Source organism: Boleophthalmus pectinirostris, unplaced genomic scaffold (genome assembly GCF_026225935.1).
Source record: "Boleophthalmus pectinirostris isolate CB_2022bp ecotype Guang Dong unplaced genomic scaffold, ASM2622593v1 HiC_scaffold_5, whole genome shotgun sequence".
NCBI classification, from domain to species: domain Eukaryota; kingdom Metazoa; phylum Chordata; class Actinopteri; order Gobiiformes; family Gobiidae; genus Boleophthalmus; species Boleophthalmus pectinirostris.
The window spans coordinates 9,965,718-9,987,383 of NW_026571404.1; the positions used below are offsets into that span (position 1 = coordinate 9,965,718).

Genomic DNA, 21,666 nt, shown 5'->3' on the forward strand with positions numbered 1-21,666 from the left:
ATTAGAAGAGGTCAGCTTCCTCAGTAAAAATACCAGTAGTAAGCCACAGTATGCAACGTTTTGGCCAGAAATATGCTAAAGTAATGGCGTGTTTTAAAATTTTGGTTGCTTATTGCTCTGAAAAAATTGTGGTCTGCTCTTTGTGGGCTTGGATCTCCACAAATTTAACTCTTATCTGGTCTGTTTTGGCTAGAATGTTTCATATTATGGCATAAAACAGGAATGTTCCAAAGTTGACAAATGGATTTAACTTTCTATTTCAGTGGAATTATGCAGGAGATTTCGAAAAAGTTACATAGTGTGTCTTTAAATGGTAGTTTACAAGCTTCTCAAAGTATTACAAAAAGGACATTTTGAGTGACAGAAACGCGACCGCTGATCTAAGCCAGTCGTGACTCCAACCACCTCAGACAACCCTTTCAACCAGGTCAGGGGTGGGCTAAGAGCCTGTTTACACGAGAACGCTTGCGGGTAAAAACGACTAAATATTTTATCTGAAGTGCCTTTCGTTTAGACGGTGACGGCACTTTTGGACTTAAAAATGCAAAAATCTGAAACCACCCTCCAGAGTGGAAAAGTTGAATACGCTCGGCCGTAGTGTTTCCGTCTACACTGCCCAAGACGCAAAACTCTGGTGAGATCTGCTCACGTCACGTACGCATTTACGTCACATACATACAGAACACAGAAACTTGGCATGCATAGTATACCCAGTCGAATAGGCGAGTTTCAGCTGACATCATTGTTATTAAAAGCCCGCGTTGCATGCTGGGAAATATTTTGGTCAGAGGCAAGAAACACGATAGCGTCAAACACAGTGCGTAACCTCGCGTATTTATCCCCGATAATGGTAAATTCCTGCTGCATTATCGGATGCACAAATAGAAGCACGGAAGAAAGAAAATGTATTTTTCGTATTCCGAGTGAAAAGAACCACTAACGGCGAATTAAACGGCTTTCAAACATCCGCAGAGCAAACGTAGAAGATCCTAACAAACCGTGGACTCCAACAAGTTCAACAACACATCGAGACTCTTGGAGGTTTTCATCTTTTCTGCTGTGAATGGCCCAGGAGTTTCCACCAAGTCATTGTGGATATCGCCAAAGTGAATATTTGTCCAGGTAGTTGGTGATTCGAGACCAGAAATTTGGTTTGGTCCACCTTTTTGTCGGGGTTGAAAAGGGTGATTTGGCTCCATCGATGCTTATGACCAATTTCTGGTCAAATCATCTTGGGTCCTCTGCCGTTAGAGTGGATAAATAACCGGGATCAATACCCTTTACGTGCTTTCTCGCTCCGTCCGTCATGTTGAATTAGTGTTTCTTGCCGCCGACCAAAATAATCCCCAGCATGCAACGCGCGCTTTTGTCAACAATGAAACTCGCCTATTCCACACACTTTTGCGTCACCGTATGCACGCAGATTTCCTCCCAAAAACACTCATCTAAACGGAGAATAAAAAGTGAACACGCGACGCCACTTTTGCGTCTTCTGTTCAAACTGTCATCATATAAACGTAGCTTAAGTTTCTTGCCAAAGGACACAACAATTTACACTGACAGGAGCTGGAATCTAACACCAACCCCTCCAGTTTTGAAGCCACAAACAATATCAAAATATCAAAAGGCACCACAACCATTATTTGCAAATCAGCTTGGATTTTCACTGCCGTAACAAAAAGCTGGCCATGCGAAGAAATGTATCAGTAATTATAGTACATGGTATATCATATTGTTAAAAACCACTGCGTAACTTTTCTGGTGCTTGCACTTCTCCATGGCATTATTATTGCTTTGCCTGAAATGTTCCACCATAGAGCATTAAACGTATCTCCCTACACAGCAAAAACTGGAGGGTTAAAATTTCATGGTAAAATATTTCAGTTGTTTTTAACACAAAAAGTGTTATTCTAACTATTTGAAAGTTAAATGGGGATTCAAGTTGAGGTTATTTGTGAGACTTGATATGGTTGAAGTTAATTTAACTTCCCCTCGTGTTAATTCAACTTCCCTTAGTGTTAATTCATGTTCCCTTAGTGTTAATTTGGCACCTCCCACCCACCACTTCAAACTCCCCTTAACCCTAAAGATCAGTTTGAACCGGTTTTGTTCATAATTTCATCTTAAATTTACTAAAATAAAGTGTAAAATTAAAACACCTCTGTGTGTTGTTTTTGCTAAATCAGAATAACCCTACAAAGTGTTATCCGTTTACTCTCAAAACGTTAATATAACTCTTGATTTTGAGGTTAAACAGAACTTTGGTCCAGTGTTACTGAATTAACATTTCCAAAAACTAATTCCAATTAACTCTAGAACAGATTGGACTCATTTAAACTCTGAGAAAATGTTAAAATTGATTCTGTGAGACTCAGTACTTCATGACAACATGCTTTCCTACAATCAGCGGGGTCACCTCTCCACAGATCTGACTTTGCATTTTGGGCTTTCACCTTCTAAAGTTGAATGCCATACTTTGGAACATTCAAATCAAGGAATAACATTTCTGTGAAGACAAAAATACACTTAATACACTGCATTAAAATAAACCTCTCCATACATCATTATTGCTTGTATATTTTATTTTATGTACAGTACATGTAAAAAAGAAAACAAAAAATAGCCAATAACATTGACCGACGAGGGCAACAGCAGATAGTCATGTTGCTCTATGGAAAATCCCCTGTTCAGGCATAAGTACACAGACCACACACTCCGATGGGGCTATACAGGCCGCGGAGACCAACCTACACTGACCCCTGTGAGGAGGAGAAGTAAACCACGTCTACTATTTCAACTTAAACCATAACAGAAGAGCAGACGGACGCTGGGCTTGGCCATAGTGAGGGTGTCCGAAAGATTAACCTGCTAGAAACAAAATAAAAAATCATTCAAGGCAAGGGTTTAAGGGCTCCTATTCAATTTACAAATATCGAAGAGACAAGAATTCGGATTTGCTCTTTGAAATTGAAATTGGACTGTTTTTGGTGCTGCAAAAAATGAAAATCTAGTTAAAAAACTGTTTGTACTTGGTTTCACGTTGATTATAATGGCACAGTTGATTAAAAAATGATTATATAAATTAGGGATGCAGCTTTATAAGTTCCGATACCGATGTCGAATGTCAGATTAGTCCTGCTTCAGTCCAGGTTTAGTATCAAATTTCAGTTTACTCCAATCCTTGTACGCATTTTATTTTGTTTAACATTTCATTTAAAGTGGTTTAAATTTGGGGTTTGTCTTTATTAAATCTGAAGAATGGGTCAGACAAGTCTAGTCCAGTTTTAGTCCTGGCTTAGTTCAACTTTAGTCCAGATTTAAAACATAAACCTGGTTCAGTTTTAGTACACGTTTCAACAGTTTGTACTTGTTTTCACATTGATTATAACGGCATAGTTAATTCACATATTATTATATGAGTTAGGGATCCAGCTTTTACAGTTCCGATACCGATGTCAAATGTCAGATTAGTCCTGCTTTAGTCCAAGTTTAGTGTTAAATTTCAGTTTTAGTTCAATCCTAGTACACATTTTATTTTGTTTAACTTTTCGTTTAACGTGGTTTAGTCTAGGGTTAGTCTTTATTAAGTCTGAAGAATGGGTCGGACAAGTCCAGTCTAGTTTTAGTCCTGGCTTAGTTCGACTTTAGTTCAGATTTAGAGCATAGACCTGGTTCAGTTTTAGTCCGATTCTTGTACACATTTGAACAGTTTGTACTTGTTTTCACATTGATTGTAATGGCATAGTTAATTCACAGATCATTATATAAATTAGGGATGTAGCTTTTTCAGTTCCGAGACCGATGTTGACACTGACTTTAAGTGTCTGCTGATACCTGATATGAACAGATACGAGTGTTGGAATGGAAAATGACACTTATTTTTCTCTCTTAGCCTATTACACAAGAGCTCCAACTGTGTTACGCAACTGTTATTCATCTTTCACAGAACTCAGGAACAACAAATAGTTCAAACACTGACGTTCTAGGAAAAAGAAAAAGCTGAAAGTAGTCTTCTTACACCTAAGAAAAGGTCCCAAAAACTGATATCGTGGAACTGATACCCAATCCAGCAATTTTTTTCAGTATCAGTATTGGTGCATCCCCAATATTACAAATCACGATTTCAGTTCATGTTTAGTTTTGGCTTCGTTTTTGAACAAGTCAGAACTAAAAGGGCCAGATAAAAGTAGTCCAGGGCAGGTTTAGTTCCAGATTAGTCCAGGTTTAGTATCAAATTTCAGTTTTAGTCCAATCCGAGCACGCATTTTATTTTGTTTAATGTTTATATAACCATTACTATTACATGGGAGTTCATTTAAAGTGGTTTAGTCTGGTGTTATTCTTTATTAAGTCTGAAGAATGGATCTAGTCCAGTTTTAGTCCTACTTTAGTCCAGATTTAGCACATAGACCTGGTTCAGTTTTAGTCTGATCCTTGATTGAGCAGTCTGTACTTGGTTTCACATTGATTATAATGGCATAGTTAATTCACAAATTATTATAAATTACTTTTCCAGTTCCGATACCAATGTCAAAAGTCAGATTAGTCCTGCTTTAGTGTCAAATTTCAGTTTTAGTCCAATCCTAGAATGAAAAGTTAAACAAAATAAAATGCATTTAAAGTGGTTTAGTCCGGGTTTAGTCTTTATTAAGTCTGAAGAATGAGTCAGACAAGTCTAGTCCAGTTTTAGACATGGCTTAATCTTATTTTAGTCCAGATTTAAAACGTGGACCTGGTTCAGTTTTAATCCGATTCTTGTACACATATGAACAGTTTGTACTTGGTTTCACATTGATTACAATGGCATCATTAATCCACAAATTGTTATAAATCAGTATCAGTGCATCCCTAATGTTATAAATCACAATTTCACTTACATATGAAACCAAGTAAAGTTTTTGCTTTCTCATTGCACCATCCTAAACATTTTTCCATTTCATTTCAAATCTGCGTAAATTGACGTATCTTGAAATTCTGAAGTAGAAAGAAAGAAGAAAAGCGTCTTCATTTCACAATTCAATTCATGTTTGAGCAGTAAAAACGGCATGAATAATCGCGAGCCTGTTACAACACTGGGTCATTTTAAGTTCAAATTTCACTTCTTTTCGGGTCGACTTCTTAAACTTCAATGCAACCCTTTCACACGCCGCTTCCCGTCACTGTAACAACAAACCCACAATGGCCGAAACCAACGTCGTCCATATTACGGTCGGTTTGTGGAGCGTGACTGCATGCAATCTTGGGTTTTTACTTTTAAACTCGCCAGGCTCGTTCCCTCCCGTCCCCTCCCCGGCATTTCTACCTCCGCTCGCCCAACCCCCACCTCTCCCTCCTCCTCTTGGGACCGCTTCAACAGTGCCGCTTTCAACGCTAAGGTCATTAAAGGTCATTCCGGTCTCCAAACAAGCCAACGCACAAGCTTAGTCCAGTTCGTTTCTCCCCGTTAGCACGCTCAGCAGTTGAATTCACAGTATTCTTACAGCATTTCTTTAGAAAGTTATAAAGCCATAACTAAAATGCATTCAGGGGCATGTAAAAGACACCAACGTTAAGCCTGTCCAGTGAAATGTTTGCGATTTGACGTGCAATGGTTCTCAAACTGAGGTGGTTCTCTTTTCAGTCCTTGTTAAATCCAGGTTTAGACCAAGATTAGACCTGGTTAAGACCTGGTTTAGTTCATCTTTAAGGTAAGGTCTGCTCTTACATAGTAGTAGCACATTTCAATCCGTTATAATTACACGGGATTTCGATTATTTGTCAACGTGGTTTAGTTTTGAGCGAGTCTGACTAAACGGGCCAGGTACAAGTCGTCCAGGGCAGGTTTAGTTCAAGATTAGTCCTGCTTTAATATCAAATTTCAGTTTCAGTCCAAACCTAGTAAGCATTTTATTTTGTTTAACTTTTATATAAGCATTATAAATCCATGGGAGTTCATTTAAAGTGGTCTAGTGGTTAGTCTTGATTAAAGTCTGAAGAATGGGTCAGCGAAATACCACAAGTCTAGTCCAGCTTTAGTCTTGGCCTAGTCCTACTTTAGTCCAGATTTAGCACATAAACCTGGTTCAGCTTTAGTGCAATCCTAGTACGCATTTTATTTCTTTTAACATTTATATAAGCATTATAATTACATGGGAGTTCTTTTAAAGTAGTATAATCGGGGTTAGTCTTGATTAAGTCTGAAGAATGGTTCAGTGAAATACAACAAATCTAGTCCAGTTTTAGTCCTGGTCTAGTCCTACTTTAGTCCAGATTTAGCACATAGACTTGATTCAGCTTTAGTCCAATCTTATTACGCATTTTATTTTGTTTAACTTTTATATAAGCATTATAAATCCATGGGAGTTAATTTACAGTGGGGTTAGTTTTTATTAAGTGTGAAGAATGGGTCAGCGAAATACAACAAGTCTAGTCCAGTTTTACTCCTGGCTTAGTCCTACTTTAATCCCGATTTAGCACATAGACCTGGTTCAGTTTTAGTCCGATCCTTGTACACGTTTGATCTCGATTTAGCATGTTTAACTTTTATATAATAAGAAATGCTATTTTCGGTTGCTTGACAACACTTGAAAAGCCAAATATTTGTAAATAGTTATTTACTTCGTGTGACAAGTTTGAAAACCACTGCTGTATTGTTAATGCTAAAATGTATTCCTTGTGTTTAAATGCAAGAATACAGTGTACACAACCTTCATGGTGTCGTCCCCTTTAAGGAAAAAATGTACAATAAAACATTTTTTTTCATCTCCAAGGCAATGGATAGTCAAACCACAACAACTTTTGAATACCCCTTCTGCCATTCAAGGGCTGTTTCTCGCAATTAGTGTTCTCAACAATTACAGCAGGCCACCAAGGTACAGAATAAAGTGCTTTTTTTCTTAAAAGGTGAGTTAAATAATTAAAGAAACTAAGTAAAAATGGTCGCTGGGGTACCAAAATGTCAAGACACAGCTAAACAAATGGAAGATGGTCAAAAGATGGAGCTTGTTTTTTTTAAATATATCCACAGATTATGTTTAAGAATGAACACTCAGTCACTTGTATTGTCCGTGATGGGAGACGTTCACATTTCAGAAGGATTCAAGGTAAGACTTTGTCCAGCCGCACTCAACACATCCAGAAGACAAGTCCACGAAAACAGGTTTGAAATCTGAACTTTGCTGTGTAGTCCGATAGCATCCACAATATTAGTTTGAAAGACAGAAAAAACTACAGAAAGCCGTTTAAATGAGTAGTTTAGGGGTGGGCGAGATGCGACGAAAACTCAAATTACTGACCACCATTTTGCTAAAACAGCGAATTGTCAATCAAATTCCAATTTTTCCGTCCACGCCTCCTATTGGTCAGCCGCAGCGTGCCCTGAGTGAGTGACAGGTGAATTTAACCAATCACAAAGAAGCGTGAGCAGATTATTTTAGTTAACACAATAACACGACACCGACGTTTACATGAACTAAAATCAAAACTGTGAGCTGGCTCCAAAACAATCTTGATTATTTTTTGGCCATTTCGCCCACCCCTACCTAGAAGCAAATGTTTTAAATTAAGAATAAAAACACTAAGGCTACGTTCAGACTGCAGGGCTTAACGCTCAATTCAGATTTTTTTGTGAAATCCGATGTTTTTGCGAGGTCGTTCACATTTCCAATTAAATGCGACTTGTATGTGACTCCAGTGTGAACATTAAACGGCCCGAAAGTGTCCCACATGTGACACTGGAGACACGACGACGTCAACCGCAGCGAGCGTGCTCTGTGTTTACGGAAGTTGTACAAAGATGGACGTGAGCATTGAGCACATGGAGATTTTAAAGTTCCTCTCGTACCAGAGCCAGAACGTGAACAACTTATTTGTTTTAAGGAGGAGATTGAGAAGTAGAAGGACGAGGTTTTTGGCCGTGGTGTTTTGTGGGACAGCGGCAGCGACGTCCGTTGAAAGGAACGTGTGGATGTGGAGACGTAGCCAAGAGTGATGAGTGGTGATGTGCTTCGCTTCAGTGACACGGAGTTCATTAATAATTTTCGCCTACTTCAGCGCAGAATAGTGAGATTTGTGACTTGTTGATAACGTGTAGGTCGGATGGATGCGCTTTGGCCGTTCAGACTGAAGTCGCATGTCAAAAGATCGGATATGTATCGGTTTTAGGAGCACATATCGAAGTGGCCTGGGTCACATTTGAAAAAATCGGATCTGTGTCGTTCAGACTGTCATTAAAAGATCAGATACAGGTCACATAGGGTCGAAAAAAATCGGATTTGGGTCACTTCAGGCTGCAGTCTGAACGTACCCTAATTGTCATATTTCGATGTTGAGGAATAGTAATATGCTGAGTTAAGAACAGGATAGTGACTAATTCTAAGACCTAAGCCTAAACCAAAAAGCTGAAGTAGACTGTTTTTATAATGCATTTTCTGCCGTTGTGTCACTGAGACCACATGTTATATTGAGGTATTTTCCATCAAAGTCATCAAACTATCCCAAATGTTGCAAAATTTGTTCCAGACTTAGCAGTTGGGGGGGTTGCGTTGCCTGAAACCCGTGAGTCATGTTCTAGTTTGTGGTTGTGCTATCGATGAGTCAAAGTTATGAGTTATGAGTCGTAAGCGGAAAATGGACAGGTTTGTCACTCGTTTGGAAAGGTCGGGGGAAGCCGAAGAAGAAGCGGGAATGGGGATCAGAAGAGGGGAGAAATATTGGCAAAGTTAGATGCAGCCAGCTTTGGTAACAGCCAGAAAAATAGTGCCATATTTAGGGGTTTATTAGAGTTCGTAAAGTAGGCTTGCTTCATCATAACGATTCTTGTGCTTTTAAAAGAAGTCTTCAAAGTACCCTTTCTTCAAATGAATCACAAGCAAATGGAGTGTTGAGCTTTGTGCTTTTTATAGCAAACTATAACTCTGTACATTTGATCTCGTATTTTGCGAGCGCAGTCTGAGCCAAGTTTAGTCCTGATGTAGACTTTGGTTTGGTCCTGTTTGTTTGTTACAGTCCTGGTTTAGTCCCGATTTTCGTGCGGAGTGCAAGCAAGGACGCAGGAAGAACTCACGTGACTGAAGGCTGTAAATACTATAAATAATTATTTTATTAAGGATGGCAAAATACTTGTTACATTGCACATTGATCGTGGACTAGGGTTGTCAAAAGATAAGAAAATCTAGCACCGAAAGAAGGAAGAAAAGCATAAAAAAGGACAAAACTGGACCTTTCCTGAACAGTTTGAGAGTGATCTTGATTTGCAGAACTAGTATAAGACCGAAAGTTTGATGATTTGTGTTGAAATGTGTTTTTTTTTTATCATTGTGGCATCAAAATCGTATAGAATTTTAAGTATGGTGACAACACTTTCAAGGAAGGTAAGCAACTTCTTTCTGAAACGTTGCTGGGCTTCATGATTGCCAAAGAAACGGTAAACCGAACGTGATTCCAACATGATTTGAGATCGCGTTAACCAAAATATATTGTGGATGCTATAAAAAAAAAAACACAGCTTCAATGGTTTAAAACATCAGTGTGGACATGGCCTGCCTGAAGTCCAGAAAGAAAGGAGAAAGAAAGGTAGAAAAAATCCAACATGAACGCCACCGTTTATGGATCGATCCTCATGACGACGGCGAGGAGAGCAGCAAGATTCTGTGGTAGAAAGGTGGACTCAAGAGAAAGATAATAAATACATTCTGGTTCTTATAGTGTCATTATCCGGTTCTACAGAAATATGAATAAAATCTAAAAAATAAAAAAAAAGCAGGAATCGTCCATGTCAGTTCATAGTAAACCACGGAGATGTTGGCCGTTTAGTTGCTCCCTTATCCTGTCTCTCGTCACTCCACGTTGGCGGACATTTTCCACCAGCCTTGTGTGAAAAGGAAGAAAAAAAAGTGTATAAATAGTAGCTGTGGCAACCGCACGTACTCCTCTTCCTGGGTCTGCGAGCACGGTGTGAGGATTGGTGACCTCTTTTGTCCCTCCTCAGCTCCTGTAGTGGACAAAAGATACATGTCAGGACGATTGGTAAAACGGAAAGACCTTGGAAATACTAAAAAAAACCCACAAATCTTAACATTTTTGACTAGTCCTATGTTTGAAAGACTAGTCTGGTCTTGCTTTACTTTCGGTTATTTTATTTTTAGTCATTTTAAGAACCTCTCCCAGTCCGTGCATCATTCGTTTTTCAATATAAAACCAAAAATAAGAAATCGACAAAAACAACAATTTTCTTCATAATTTGTCTCCAAAACCAAAATGAAAAAACGGATAACGACTCATTTTTTCAGTTTTCGATTTTGTGTTTAAATGAATAATGAAAAAAATAGAAAGACCATTTCCCATTTCCTTGACTTAAACTATGATGCGGGACTTTTTGCCGCATACGGACGGAAGCAGGAATGACCTAGGTCCAGGACCAGACAAGAACCAGACTGGGACTGAGACCAGGACTTAGACCGGAACCAGACCACGACCGAGTCTGGGACCAGACCAGGACCGGGACTGAGGCCGGGACTGAGACTGGGACCAGACCGGAACTAGACCGGGATTGAGACCAGGACCAGACCAGGACTGAAAATGATTTAGTCCTAGTTTAGCCCTGTTTTAGTTCTGATTCAGTCCTGGTTCAGTCTGTAAGTCCGGCATCGCAGTTTAAGTCACAGAAACGGGAAACGGCTGTTACCCGCTTTTTCCATTATTCATTTAAACACAAAATAAAAAAATTTAAAAAAAATGAATTGTTATCAGTTTTTTCATTTTGGTTTTGGAGACAAATAATGAAGAAAACAGTTATTTGTTCATTCATTTTTCAAAATAAAGCCAAAAATAAGAAAACGAAAATACGATACACCAATTTCTCCCAACAGACATTTTTCACAACGGCTGGAAGTGCTGAGATGTAGGTATGTTAATGCTTTTCTATGGACTAAATATCTGTGGAAATGTCTTGTGCATTTCCCACCAGCTTCATAAATCTACCCCATCAACAAATCTTCAGCCAACAAGATTGACAAAGGACAAATTCTGTCCATGAAAAATGTATCCATTAAGAAAGACGAAAACGTAAAGGCGAACAACGACTGAGCAAAACTAACATTATGGTCATAAATAAAACATTCATAACTTGTGAACTCAGACTGATTCTACAATTAAAAATAAAAATCGATTTCATGATGTAGATATTCACATCGACAGAGCTTTTTTGCAGTTTAAATGCGAGACATTTAATCTTTGAACATCTGTACCATTTGAACTGCACAAATCTCTCAATATCATGAAATCGATTTTTTACTTTAATTATAGATTCGGTCTGAGTTCACAAGTTACTTATTAACGAATGACTTATTACTTATGTTTTATTCATGACCATAAGATTAGTTTTGCTCAGGAATAGTTCACTAATGCGTCGTTGTTGTTCGCCTTTACATTTTCGTCTTGATAGTTGTGGATAAATTCTTCATGGACAGAATATATTCTTTGTCGACCTTGTTGGTTGAAGATTTTGACGATGGGGCAGATCTATGAAGCTGGTGGAAAATACGCCAGACATTTCCACAGATATTTTGCCAACCGGAAGCAACGCGGCACTTCCGGCCCTTGTGACAAAAGTCCATCTGCACAAACAACCTCACTGATAACACACAACTCAATCACTTTCAGAGCACATTCAAAAGTGGGGGAAGTGCGTTGCCCAAGGACACAACAACAGCACGTCCAGATCAGCGCCATTTGAGCTACTCCCACGTAGTCCACAAAATATGAACCTGGTCTAGAACACTGTAATAGCCCAAGATGGATAGATTATCTGCAGAAAAAAAGTATTATCATTTTCTCTTCTATTGATTTAGGACCATTTGGTTAATTTTATTTTTAATTATGGCCATTTATCTCAGTAACTAGTCCAACTGAATCCTCTTTTTTCCAAACCACATGCATTTACAGACTGAGGATTGATCATAGAGCTCATTAATTACACAGTTCTACCTCCCCTTGAATATTTACTGAGATTCATTTAATCACAGCTAGTTTTAATTTTGATAATTTGTTTAGTCTTTGTGGATGGGCATTTATCACACTGATGTAAATCTGTAGCACACACTCAATTCATGTCGACCTGCCTTCTTTGTTGAGACAAAACTCAAGTCCCTATGGTGTAAAATTAAATCAAAAACTAACCCTGTACTTTAGATCTGTACATGTCCTGAATCTGTACACTTTTAAAATGTTAACTTGTCTAGTCTTGGATTAAAAGTTCAGACCTGGTTTAGTTACAGTTTAGTCCTGGTTTAGTCCTGTAGTTTAGATCTGTATATTACCTGAAATATAATTAGTTATTGTTCAGTCTTTTTTGTCAGTTCTTCTGGGAGCTTTTAAAATGTGAACTTGTCTAGTCTTGGTTTAGAAGTTTAGTCCTTGTCTAGTCGTGGTCTAGTCGTGGTTTAGTCGTGGTTTAGTCGTGGTTTAGTCATGGTTTAGTCATGGTTTAGTCATGGTTTAGTCCTGGTTTAGTCCTGGTTTAGTCCTGGTTTAGTCCTGTAATTTAGATCTGTACATTACCTGAAATATAATTCATTTATTAGTTATTGTTTAGTCTTTTTTCTTCTAGACACTTCTAAAATGTGAACTTATCTAGTCTTGGTTTAGAAGTTTAGTCGTGGTTCAGTTGTGGTTTAGTCCTGGTTTAGTCCTGGTTTTGAAGTTTAGTCCTGGTTTAGTCCTGGTTTTTAAAATGTGAACTTATCTAGTCTTGGTTTAGAAGTTTAGTCCTGGTCTAGTCCTGGTCTAGTCCTGATTTTGAAGTTTAGTCCTGGTTTAGTCCTGGTATAGCCCTGGTTTTGAAGTTTAGTCCTGGTTTCTGGTTTAGCCCTGGTTTAGTCCCAGTTTAGTCCTGATTTAGCCCTGGTTAACCCTGTAGTTTAGATCTGTACATTACCTGAAATATATTTCATTTATTTGTTATTGTTCAGTCTTTTTTCCAATTCTTCTGGACATTTTTAAAATATGAACTTTGAACAGAATCCTATTATTAAAACTAAAGATAAATCGCAAATCTAATAACAATCCCAAATGCTCGTCTGAAAAACCACAATTTGATATTTTCCACAAATGATTCAAGCTCCAGTTTATATTTCGTTAATACTTATTGTTCAGTCATGGTTTAGATCCAAACCCTTTGTGTTTTGGACAGGGGTATAAAGATAATATCCCAAGGACTCGTTCTCTACATTGGCGTACCAATAAATTTCAGAAGTTCATGAGCAAATTTTAATGAAATGTTCGTTTCTCATAGTCCTTACTTAATTATTGTTGTCATTATTTCCGTAAAAGTCATTGAAAATTTGGGATTGTAGATCATAAAAAATGGAAATATTCAAGAAATGATCAAAGTTGAGGTTTCTTTCTTTGAGAACTTTGAGAACCACTGCTTTAAATCTCTGGCCGTGTACAAATAAAAGCTTTTTAATTATCATCATTAGGGGCGTAACGATATCCAAGTCTCGCGATACGATATCGTCACAGTATGAACCTCACCGTACGATATTTTTTGTGATATCGTGGGAAAGCTCACGATTAAGGATGTAACAATATCCAAATCTCATGGTACGATATTTATTGCGACATTTTGTGGAGGCTGACAAAATTTTCTTAAAATGAAAACAACGTTCCTCCTTGTGATGTCATGTGGTAATACAGGAAGTGCTCCACTGTGTTTTTAAACTCCATACAACGTCACAAGAATCATTTAGATAACTTCAGCCCTGGAATTGGCAATCTTTACTGAAGAAAGGTTTATTATATACAGCTGAGATTTTTTATTACATATTTTTCTACTTTATTTTGACTTGTACATGTACATATTCAAAACTTAATATTCTACTTTTTCCTTTTAAAATGCCTTGACAGGATTTAATCCAAAGAACTAAGACTTAAAAGTGCTTAGAACTTATTTCTTCTTATAGTCTGCACTGACATTGAAAGGATCATGGTCTATGTAGTTCCCTCTGTCTTTTTTTAGTTACTGCTGCACCATAACTCATAATTTAAGCAAAGAGACTTGTAATTCGATATATTGTGATGGTCCACGATATTATTGTGAGAACTTTGATGATACGATATCACGATATTTCTTGGATCTATTTAAGTCTTGGTTTTAGTCCAAACGTAGCTGCAGTGTGAACAAAAGGTTCTGGTTTAGTCCCGTTTTCCTGAAAACCTGGCTCCTGACATGTCTTGTTAGCCTTTTAAACATTATGGATATCTGTTAAGTAGACGTCAGCCACTTTACAGTCTGCTGAAAGCGCTCTGCGGCTGACAGAGCAAGAAAAACACTTTCTTTACGAGCTGTGGAAAAAGTACCAAATATAGTCGTGTCTTAACCCTTTATTCACAAAACTAACTGGTCTTTTTTGGTCTGTTGCAGAATAAACACGGCGCTTGGGAGCCATCTCTGACTGAGCCCCATATCGCGTTGAGACAATATTTAACTTTCGGAGAGCTGGCGTCTTGACAACTACCCAGAGGTCATTGCACACACACCAACAGGTTTGGTGAGGTCTACAAACCTGCTTCAGCATGATACAAGTCAAATTAAGTGGAGAAAATTACGCTGACACAACAACACAGTGTTTTTCATTAACAGAAGGTGCATAGGTAACTTCATACCCTTTTATTGTCTAAAAACAAGATGAACAAAAAAGACGTACAACAAATGACATTCTATGCTTTGTGGTTTCCACTGTCATAAACCAAGTAGTTTTTCGGACTATAAGTTGCACTTTTTTCATGGTTTAGGTGGTCCTGCGACTTACACTCCAGTGTGATTTATACATACAAATGTTCACACTGACAGCTGTGAGAGGCTCTAGTCTTGTGTGTCAGTATCTGCTGCTCCTATTACTTCTGCACCACTGTCACTTGGTTCTACTGCGCATGTTTCCTGCAGAAAGAGGCACTGTCCTGCTATAGGTAGTGAAATATGCAGCTGAAAACGGTACTCGAGCAGCAGAAACTTTGGAGTGAGCGAGAAACTTGCGAGGGACTGGTGGAAAGTGGGAATGGAGCACACAACTTCACAGCAACTGGGCGGGAGCACCATGCAACTTTCCTGGAAGTCACTGGATGGATCGACAAAACCTGGACTTCAGGAACAACCAAAACCATCCTGTCGGGATTCAGAAAGGCCAGAATAAATGTAACTGGAACTGAGGCTGAGTCTGATGCGTCTACACAGAAGAGGAAGCGGCAGAGTTTGCGGAGTTGCTCAGAAGTGACACCAAGGATGAAGAATTGAATGGATTTAGTGATTTGGATTGAGACAGACAGTTTGGTAAACTTCTTCTGTTTATGCTGCATTTATCTGAAGAACTGTTCATATGTGACGTTAACAGTGTGTTGTTCTCTGTTCTGCTGTTATTACTGTAACTTGCCTTTCAAGATGAAATGTCAGTTCCTGGTCTCTGATTTTCTAAAATAAATTTCCCCCAAAAAGTGTGACTTGTAGCCTGGTGTGACTTATGTTTTTTTCTTCTTCTTTACTAATTTTTTGGCTGGTGCGACTTATACTCTGAAGCGACTTACCGAAAAATACGGTATACTGACTCTGCAATAGTGGCCATACGTGAAATTTTAAAAAGATACTCTCATACTCAGAGTCTCAGTACAGGAAAAAGCTACTTGTGTAAAGAAAAGTTTTATTACAGCTGATTAAACGACCCAGTCACTCCTAAATTTCCATCTAACTCACATCATGCCTTCTCCCTTCTGCTGTTGTGATAATGAACTCGTAAAATCTGGATCAACCCACACACCCATGGACCTAAAGACTAAAGGACTAAAGGAATACAGTCCTAATGGAAACACTTAAATAGTAAAAGGATCATCAAGAGATTATGTTTATAGCAATTTGTCTGATAGTAGAGGGCAATGAACTGGCAATCCACGGGTTAGGAGGCGATCTGCTCAACACATCAAAGCCAACAGCCAATCATTAAAACAACTCGAGTGAAACTGGTTATCACATCTGACTTCTTTTGTCCATGGTCAACAGATAAACTGAATTGGTTTAATCTTTACGGGGTTTATGTTTATATAAATACATTAAAAAGAAGCAATTGGATACAGGTGTTGCACTGGTGTTTCTTCATCAAAAACATACTTGGTGTTTCGTTTTTTTTTCATTCACAAGTTAGAATTGTCTCATACCGAAAACAACGTTCCACCTTGTGATGTCATGTGGCAATACAGGGAATGCTCCACTGTGTTTTTAAACTTCATGCAACTTCACTAGAATCATGTGAGTAAATTCAGCCCTGAAAAACAGTTTATAATATATAGCTTTAGAGATAGAGATTTTTTTTATTATTTACTTTTGTATTTTATTTTGACTTCCATAAACATTTATATCAGGGCCGGGCAAGTATTATTTTCATTTGGGCCACGTGAAAAACAGAAAACATTGTGGAGGGCCAGGCCAAAATGCCCAAATTAAGTCAATTCTGCATAATATTAACTGTATTTCTTTATAAAATGCAGTAAATATCATTGTTTTGATGAGCTGGACAGACTGGTAAGAGTTTAAAACTAAGTAATGAAAAGTGAGGTTGCCTTACAAAAAATGTAATTTAAAAACCATTGCTAAAATAAAAGCAATGCAGCTTTAGGCCCTGTTTACACAAGAACGATTGCGGGTAAAAATGACAACATATTTTTATCGTAAGTGGCTTTCTTTCAGACGGTGAGGGCGTTTTTGGGGCTTAAAAATGCAAAAATCTGAAACCACCCTCCAGAGTGGAAAAGTTGAATATGCTCCGCCGTAGCTTTTCCGTCTACACTGCCCAAGACGCAAAACTCTGGTCAGATCTGCTCACGTCGCATACACATTTACGTCACACACATCACCACTTAGCGTCACCACCGAGCCGCCTGGCATGCATACACAATCGAGTTTCACACACTTTTGCGTCACCGTATGAACGCAGATTTCCTCCAGAAAACGCTCGTCTAAATGTGGAATAAAAAGTGAAGACGCGACACCACTTCTGTGTCTTCTGTTCAGACCATCGTCATATAAACACAGCCTCAGTCCACGCAGGAGTTAAAATTATAAAACATGTTTATTTTGTAATTCCGACTGAGCATAAAGGGGCCAGTCAGAGTCAACCAAAAGGCCATATGGGATCTGGGAGCTGTACAACGCCCAGGTCTGATGTCAAATAACGCATAATTATATAAATCAGTCTCTACGCCAGTTTTGTTAGAATTTATTATTACCATTTATATTCTTTACTCTTTGTTGTTATAATATATTGTGATGTGTGAGCTACCGTGTCCAAGTCATTTCCATTGTAGTTTGTCTAACGCTAAATCTACGTTTATATGATGACGATCTGAACAGAAGACGCAAAAGTGGCGTCGCGTCTTCACTTTTTATTCCGCGTTTAGACGAGTTTTCGGGAGGAAATCTGCGTGCATACGGTGACGCAAAAGTGTGTGGAATTTGATTGGGTATGCATGCCAGGTTTCTGTGTACTGTATGTATGTGACGTAAACTCGTACGTGACGTGAGAAGATCTGACCAGAGTTTTGTGTCTTGGGCAGTGTAGATGGAAACACTACGACGGAGCGTATTCACCTTTTCCACTCTGGAGGGTGGTTTCAGATTTTTGCGTTTTTAAGCTTCAAAAACGCCGTCACTGTCTAAACGAAAGGCACTTCCGATAAAATATTTTGTCGTTTTCAAGTCTGAAAGGTAGTTGGGAACATGAAAACCACCACTTCATGACATCACAAGGTGAAATGGAGCATTTTGAGCGTTGGAGATGTAAACACACTAATAATAAAGTGTTACTCAAACGTGTGAATCAACAAAACAAAACAAAACCCAACTCTGACGATGTGTTTGAACATTCTCGCATGGCTAAAACCTCAATAGTCAATTTTGCATAACATATAAAAACCTGTAATTATCTGCAATTATGTTATGACACAAACTTTACACAATTATTATGTAAACTATTTTGAGTAGGGCTTGACAGTGCGATGTTCCAGACGCAGTTCATTTGCCCTCCGAGTGAATGACGAGGTTGGCTGCGCTCCCCTGAGCCGAGGCATCCAGCCAAAATGACATCCATATCTCCACTTAATGTAAAACATGCCCCAGAAATGTTGAAACGTGATTACCCCGGCAACGCAATAAATCTAATTAAGTAGTTACGGGCACTAAGGAGAGCGTAATGTTATATCAGCCAGACCCAAAGCTGCAGCCCAACTTCAAATGAGAAAATGTTACACCGATTCTGGTTACAGGAGAACATATAATACACTTGATGGTGGGGTGGTTGCCTTCAAATAATCCTGGTCTAAGTCCTGATTAAGTCCTGGTATAGGTTACGTTCTGGTTCAGCCTTGATTTAGCCCTGGTTTAGACCTGGTTTAGAAGTTTAGTTGTGGTTTAGCTCTGGTCTAGTCCTGTTTAGTCCTGGTTTAGCCCTGTTTAGCCCTGGTTTAGCCCTGGTTTAGCCCTGGTTTAGGGCTCGTTCAGGTTTATTAGAGGTTTCGCCCTGGTTTAAAAGTTTAGTCTTGATTTAGTCCTGGTTTAGTCTTGGTTTAGAGGTTTAGCCCTGGTTTAGAAATTTAGTCCTGGTTTAGTCTTTGTTTAGCAGTTTAGTTTTGGTTTAGAAGTTGAGTCCTGGTTTAGTTCTGGTTTAGTCTTTGTTTAGTCCAGGTTTCGCCCAGGTTTAGAAGTTCACTCCTGGTTTAATCTTGCTCTAGCACTGGTTTAGTCTTGGCTTAGAAGTTTCGCCCTGGTTTCGAAGTTTAGCTCTGATTTAGTCCTGGTTTAGAAGTTTAGTCCTGGTTAAGCCCTGATTTAGTTCTGGTTTAAAGGTTTAGCCCAGGGTTCGTCCTGGTTTCGCCCAGGTTTTGCCAAGGTTTCGATGTTTAGCCCTGATTTAGTCCTGGTTTAGTCTTGGTTTAGTTCAGGTGTAGAAGTTTAGTCCTGGTTTAAAGGTTTCGCCCTGGTCTCGCCCTGGTCTCGCCCCGGTCTCGCCCTCGTCTCGCCCTCGTCTCGCCCTGGTCTAGTTCAGGTAGAAGTTTAGTCCTGGTTTAAAAGTTTAGCCCTGGTCTCGCCCTGGTTTAGAAGTTTACTCCTGGTTTAATCCTGCTTTAGCACTGGTTTAGTCTTGACTTGCCCTGATTTAGCCCAAAGTTCTGTTGAAATCCTAGTGAGAAAAAAACACTTGCAGTTATTTGTACATCGAGTTTTCCGTCTTCTACACGGGGCTGATAGTAATGAAATGAATCTTTTAGTTTACTGAACTGAACTGAAAACTAAACAGCAAATCCTCACAATATTTTTTCAATCATTCATTCAAATTCTAAATACATTTGAATTGCACATAAAAAAAATAAAAAAAACTCCAAAATGACTGAACAGCTTGACTTGGAGCTGGAACAATAAACAATTAATTAAGTGAATGTACCAAGCAGTTCTTGTTGACATCAGTACAATCTGTTCCTCAGCTGCCAATGGAGCTTTGGTTATGTATTCAGAGACGGATTTACGACGACACAAGTGGAGCACAAGTGACCCACGGCATAAAACTCGTCAAAGTAAACAAGAGTTGTGCAATAAAAAACACGTGATATAAAGGTTACCTAATGTTATTTTGTTTTTCATTATTGTTTCCAAGTGGATTTCCTTCACTTCCTTTAGACTGACTCAGACCTGGTACGGATCAAGCCAAGTTTTTGTTAGATAAACATTTGGTTAAGTCCAGGTTTAGAGGATTAAACTGTTGATACAGTCCTCAGAGCGTTCATTGTACAACGGTAAATAAGAAGTAAAAGGGTTTAAGTCCTCTTTTAGATCAGGTTTAGCCCAGATTTTTGGAAAGGTCTGACATGTTTTATTTGAGCGTATATACGAATATTCCAGGACTGCTTGATCAAGATTATTTTGGTTAACATTGAAACCATGATTCAAATGATTATTTTTTAGTTACACAACGCATTTATTCAGCATTTCTCTCTCTCAAAAAAACCCTTAACATTTTTTTATTGATAATTTATGCAAAACTTTCAAATTGTAAATAAATATAGGCTACAAATTTGTACCTTAGAGCATTTTTGCGACGTATAAAATTAATAAAATATACTTTGAACATGAAATAAGGCATAGAAAAACATAAATGTATCCCAAAAAAAACCTCTATACACAGCTGTTCTACAATTTCTATGTAAAAAAAAAATACAAAAAATCATCTCAAAATAAACTGTAAATAAGCTTTATCATTACAAATCCATTATATGAGTTTTGAAGATCGTTTGACACATGAAATCGTAATCGCGAACAAAATTCGATTAATTGCACAGCCTCTTACAATAATCAATATCCAAATAGCTGCTATGGTAGATGTTTTTTTTTAGTAACAGTTAGATTTTAAATACAGAGCAAGGCCCATATCTGTATTTAAGTCATAGTTCATAGTTAACCGAAATATTGTGATATCATATGGTCAAAGTTCTCACAATAATATCGTGGACCATCACAATATATCGAAATACAAGTCTCTTTACCTAATTTAAGAGTTATGGTGCAACAATAGCTACAAAAAGACAGAGGGAACTACATAAACCATGATCCTTTGCTCCATTTCAATGTAGACTGCAAGAAAAAATAACAGTTCTAAGCACTTTTAAGTCTTAGTTCTTTGGATTAAGTCTTGTCAAGGTATTTTAAGAGGAAAGAGTAGTGTATTAACAGGTTTTTTTTAGCCTCAACAAAATATCGCAATAAATATCGTACCGTGAGATGTATTTCATGAAAATATCGTACCGAGAGATCTGGATATTGTTACATCCCTAATCGTGAGCCTCCCCTCCATACTGTGAGCTTTTCCACGATATCGCAATAAATATCGTACCGTGAGTTTCATACCATGACGATATCGTATCATGAGCCTTGGATATCGTTACACCCCTATTTGGGATTAACGATATCCAAATCTCTTATCACGATATGCATCTCACGGTACGATATTTATTGCGATATTTTAGAGAGGCTGATATAATTGTAGACAGGACACTTTTTTGCTTTTAAAACACCTTGACAAGATTTTGTTGTGAATTATTTCCGTTATAATCCCAAGAATTCAAGCAAAAACATATTTCATCATGTTGTCTGCGCTGAAATGAATCATGGGATATGTAGTTCGTGACGTTTATTATCTATTGATATTATAAAACCATGCATTTAAGCAAAGATATATTGTGACAGCCCACGATATTATAGTGAGACTTCTGGCGATATATCACGATATTTCGGTTATTGTTACATCTCTATTAACCGTATTATTACTTCTGTTTGCATGTTCTCTCATTATCTGTTCAAAAAGACTAATTTGTTTCACTAAGGACAATATGAGAATGTCACAGGGATTGGGGACAGTTGGGGGGAAAAAAAATATTGTCACAAATATCGGATAAATGTTGATTATTGGAGCCGTCTCGACTGTTTACCAAAACCCTCAACACAAATACTGGACCAGATACAGTCCAGCCAAACCCAATTTAGACCAGGTTTAGTCCAGATTTAATCTACTTCACCCTTTACCATTGGTAGAAAAAAAAGGGAAGGCCCTTTTTTGACAATGTTTAGTGTAAAAAGTTCAAGTACATTGCTGTATT

The 21,666-nt window shown here is 38.1% G+C and overlaps 1 protein-coding gene across 2 annotated transcripts in view; it reads right to left on the bottom strand.

The window, feature by feature from the left end:
• pwwp2b (PWWP domain containing 2B) overlaps nt 1–21,666 on the bottom strand; it is a 52,238-nt gene that overhangs the window by 23,114 nt on the left and 7,458 nt on the right. Inside the window, exon 3 of one of the 2 annotated variants that reach the window (XM_020935680.2) lies at nt 2,565–9,970. The exons of the other annotated variant lie outside the window; for it this stretch is intronic. The gene's annotated coding sequence lies outside the window, so the exon portion shown is untranslated. Of the gene's footprint in view, nt 1–2,564; nt 9,971–21,666 lie in introns of those variants that run through there. 2 annotated transcript variants of the gene reach the window in all.